This window comes from Onychomys torridus, chromosome 7, assembly GCF_903995425.1.
Source record: "Onychomys torridus chromosome 7, mOncTor1.1, whole genome shotgun sequence".
Taxonomy (NCBI): domain Eukaryota; kingdom Metazoa; phylum Chordata; class Mammalia; order Rodentia; family Cricetidae; genus Onychomys; species Onychomys torridus.
The window spans coordinates 43989749-43994575 of NC_050449.1; the positions used below are offsets into that span (position 1 = coordinate 43989749).

General features: G+C 44.8%; 1 pseudogene; it reads left to right on the forward strand.

Annotated features, from left to right (window-relative positions):
• The first annotated feature begins 3671 nt into the window (after positions 1-3671).
• LOC118587972 lies at positions 3672-4209 on the forward strand (annotated as a pseudogene).
• The last annotated feature ends 618 nt before the right edge of the window (positions 4210-4827 follow it).

Below are 4827 nucleotides of genomic sequence, written 5' to 3' on the forward strand. Positions count from 1 at the left end.
CATTCCCGGGGGCATTTTCTCAAATGACAGTCTCCCCTCCCACGTGGCTCTAGCTTGTGTCAAGTTGACACAAAACTAAGCAGGACACTACCTGAACAGAGTAGGGTATTAGAGAATCGGTATACTTTTCAAGAACTGGAATGAGGGAATCCCCAGGAGAAGCCTATGTTTTTTGATTTTGTGCCCAGAGAGGAGTTTCTGTCGCGACCTTGTCAGACTACCCAGCTAACCCAAAGCTCATCCCGCGAGTTCCAATGCAACACGTGCTGATCGATCTGCCAGGTATTTTCTCACTATGGAGCCTTCACAGTAGGTGAAGCCTTAAACAATAGGGAAAATACTCCAGAGTGTTTGGATAAAGCACTAGACCTTTCAGCACAGCTGAATGGGAACAAAGAGGAGCCTTGCTTTTCCCTTTGAGTCCTGTCCCGGTCCTCCCCCGTACCCCCACCCCCAGGTTTGCTTAGCTCTCCTAATTTGGAAAAGCCCTGCAATGGGCTCCTCCTGCATTCTTGCCCTTCAGGGAAGAGGCCTCAGGGAACTGGCCTTGGAGTATCCACCCACCCACCCCCACTCTAGCTCTTACTCCCCTGTGGGAGACACCTCTCCTCCTTCCTCTTCTGTTAGGAGATGGGAAACAGGAGCCGTGACTTCTCCGATCTTATTTCACTTCCTCACCCGCCAACCCACTCCCAACAGTGGGCTTCGACACTTCAATGTCTGCCCCAAATGAACGAAATAAGTTCTGCTTTAGAGGAGGCCAGGGAGTCTAAGCTTGGGAAAAGCAGACAGGGAACACTCCTCATGAGACCCATGCTTGTTTTCGCCACAGCTGCACAGGGCATTTCCAAAAACTACAATGCAAGGCAACCTTTTAGATTCCTGGTGTCTAGACTGTGGATATCAAAAATCTAGATATGGCACCAATTTTTTTTTCCAAGTAAAGACATTAAAAAATAAACAGTTGAAATGAGGGAAAATCTTTCATCTACAATAGATATGATTTCATTTAAAAAGGACATTCAGACAAAATATTTAAAAACTGAGGTTAATGTCAAACAGTCATGCAAGTAACATATAAACTCAACAGGTTATATTTTGGAATGTATATACACATACAAATACATATTTTCATGCAATGACAATTGATGAAAAAGAGGCCTTGAATTTGAAGGAGAGGGGATGGGGATACAGGAGGGTTTGAGGGAGGAAAGGGAAGGGAGAAATGTTTTAATTAAATTACAGTCTCAAAAGTAAACAAACAGAAAGACTGGGCTCAGCAGGTAAAGCTGACTGCTACCAAAACTGATGCCTGGAGTTTGATTCCCACATGGTACAAGGAGATAATGGAGTCCCTGGGTTGTCCTCTGGCCTCCACATTTGTGCCATGGTATATGTGCCCCTCCAGATGCATATATACATACAGGATAAGCAAATAAGTGCAATAAAAATTTTTAAATATCAAAAAGCTTCAACTTCAGAGTTGCTTCAGCCTTCTGGTGTTGCTACACTGCAGAGGCTGTGTGCTGTGTGGTTACTCAACCAAGATGCCTGAGGAAACCCAGACCCAAGACCAACTAACAAGGAGGAAGGTGAGACTTCTGCCTTGCAGGCAAAAATTGGCCAGTTAATGTTATGGATCATTAATACTTTCTACTCAAACATATCCTTCAGTGGGAACTCATTTCAAATTCATCAGACACTCTGGAAAGATCAGATATGGAAGCTTGACAGACCCCAGCACCTAGACTTCTGGAAAGGAGTCACACATTTGTCTCATTCCCAACAAACGTGTTTAAACCCTCACTACAGTAGATTCTAGAATTGGAGTGACCAAGGCCAATTTGGTTAATAACCTTGGCACTACTACCAAGCCTGGAGCCAAAGCCTTCATGGAGGCTTTGCAGGCTGGTGCAGACATCTCTGATTGGTCTGTTACGTGATAGTTTTTATAGCCCTTTTTTTTTTTTTTTTTTTTTTTGAGCTGAGGATCGAACCCAGGACCTTGCACTTGCTAGGCAAGCGCTCTACCACTGAGCTAAATCCCCAACCCGTGGTGATGTATTTGTTTGCTGAGAAAATGACTGTGACCACGAACAAATGATGAGCAGTATTCCTGGGACTCCTCAGCAGGGGACCATTTACAGTGAGGACCAGCACACTACAGGTCTTGGGACCAAAGTTACCCTGCATCTGAAAAAAGACCAGACTGAGTACCGTCCGGAAAGAAGAAGAAAGGAGGTTGAAGCCGGGCGGTGGTGGCACACACCTTTAGTCCCAGCACTCGGGAGGCAGAATCAGGTAGATCTCTGTGAGTTCGAGGCCAGTTTGGCCTACAGAGTGAGATCCAAGACAGGCTCCAAAGCTACACAGAGAAACCCTGTCTCAAAAAAAAAAGGAAGTAAGAAAGAAAGAAAGAAAGAAAGAAAGGAAGGAAGGAAGGAAGGAAGGAAGAAAGAAAGAAAGAAGGAAAGAAAGAAAGAAAGAAAGAAAGAAAAGAAAAAGAGAAAGGGGTTGTGAAGAAACATCACAGGTTCGTAGCTCTCCCACTCCTCTTTTCAAGGAGAATAAACAAGAAGTCAGTGGTGATGAGGTTAAAGAAAGGGGGAGGAGAGAGAAGAGATGGAGGAGGAGAAGAAGAAGGAGGTCATATGAACTAAACCTGAAATAGTCCTGGTTCTGAAGGAGGAAGAGGAGGAAGGAAGGAAGAGAGGAAGGATGGAGAGAGGAAAATGACAAGAAAAGTAAGTACACTGATCAAGAGGAACTCAAGAAACAAACCCCACTGAGACCAGAGATGCTGCTCACACTAAGTGTGGTGTGAGCTGCCACAGCCTGACTCATGGCTGGGAAGAACCTCTGGAGGCCGGGCTTCTTGTTGTTGTTGTGGTGGTGGTGGTGGTGGTGGTTCTTGTTGTTGTTGTTGTGGTGGTGGTGGTGGTGGTGGTTGGAATCCTGAGCCCTTCTTTTTGTCCCAAGATGTCCCCCTTTTGATCCAGTAGAAGAAAGAACAGCATTAAGTTGTGTGTCCACAGAACTCCACTGTGCATAGCCATGAGGAGCCAATCCCCCAGAGCCTGAATTTTACTGGAGGAGTGGTAGGTTCCAAGTAGTTCCTTTTGAGGAACTCCCATGAACTGTTGCAGAAAACGAAAATTTTGAAAGTTGTCAGAAAGAATTTGATAAATAAATAAATAAATAAATAAATAAATAGATAAATAAATAAACAAAATGCTTAGAACTAGAACTGCCTACTGAAGTTGGAGAGGATTAAACAGGACTGCAAGTTTTGTGAGTACTTCTCTAAAATGTGGGATTCATGGAGACTCCTCAAGTTGGAAGGTTTGGATTTTGCATCCCTGCCAGAGTCTGATGGTGAGATGGTTTCTCTGGAGAACCATTGCACCAGAATGAAGAAAAATCAGAAGCATGTGTATTTTATCACAAGGCTAACTTGGTCTCTGCAGAATGACCCTGAAACCATGGCTTAGAAGTGATTTGTGGCTCACTGGTGAGTAGTGTGTTCAACAGCTGGAGAAATCTAAAGGGAACACCTTAGAGTCAGTCACCAAAGAGGGCTTGGGACTTCTGGAAGAGGAAGAAGAGAATAAGAAAAAGGAAGATAAAAAGACAAAGTGTGAAAACCTCTGCACCTCTTCCTGACCTCCATCATGGTGCAAGATCAAGATGAAAAGGAGAAGCCCACTCGAGGACTTCACATCTGCCAGCTCTGCCTCAGTATCTATATGAGGGAGAGTACAGACAGTCTAACCCAGGCAACCACGGTGTTGGAGCAGCTCACAGGCCAGACTCCTGTATTACCAAAGAGCTAGATACACTGTCAGGTCCTTTGGCATCAGGAGAAATTAACAGATTGCTGTTCACTGCACAGTCTGTGGAGCCAAGGCAGAAGACATTCTGGAGAAAGGCCTGAAGGTACAGGTGTATGAGTTATAGTAAAATAACCTCTCAGCTACTGGAATCTTTGATTTAAGGGTTCAAGAACACATTGACCTGGGCATCAAACATGACCTGAGCATTGGGATCTATAGCCTAGACTTCTATGTGGTGCAGGGTAGACCAGGTTTCAGCATTGAAGATGAGAAGCACAGGACAGGCTATACCAGGGCCAAACACAGAATCAGCAAAGAGGAGCCTGTGCGCTTGTTCCGGAAGAATTATGATGGGATCATGCTTCCTGACAAATAAATTTTATCCAAAAGGCCAATAAAACTTTCTCAGAAATGCAATTTTTAAAAAAGATAGAAAAGAGAAGAGACGAAACCCTCTGCACAGTTGTCAAAGACTTCATGGGTGGGGGAGGTTGAAACAGAGATCATGTCAAACTGATTGGTGACATTCTCTTGTTGTATTGTCACAGGCATGCATGGGTGAACAGCAACAATGGGTAAGCAGGCAGCAGAAAAGCCTTGGAAACGCACCCTGACTGCTCGATTATCAAGACCTTAAGGCAAGGGAAGGGCCTGACAAGGACAGTTTGTGAAGGACCGTATCATCTTGCTGTCTGGAATTACATTCTCATCTGCTGGCTTCAGTTCGGAAGGTCTCCAGACCTCTAACTGACAGGCTCCACAAGACAGTCAGGCCAGTCCTCAGACTGAGAAGGATGACCTCACCGTGGATGACTGAGAAGTGGCAGCCCTTGAAGGAAATGACAACACTTTGTATTTGAAGGAGACTAGATCTCACCGGGAGAAACACTGATTCTCGTGCTTAATACTTACCTTCACTCCTCCTGATGACACATTTCCAAGGATGCTCTGTTCTGGTTTGTGCTAGCATGCTAAGGTTCACTAAGGCCTGATC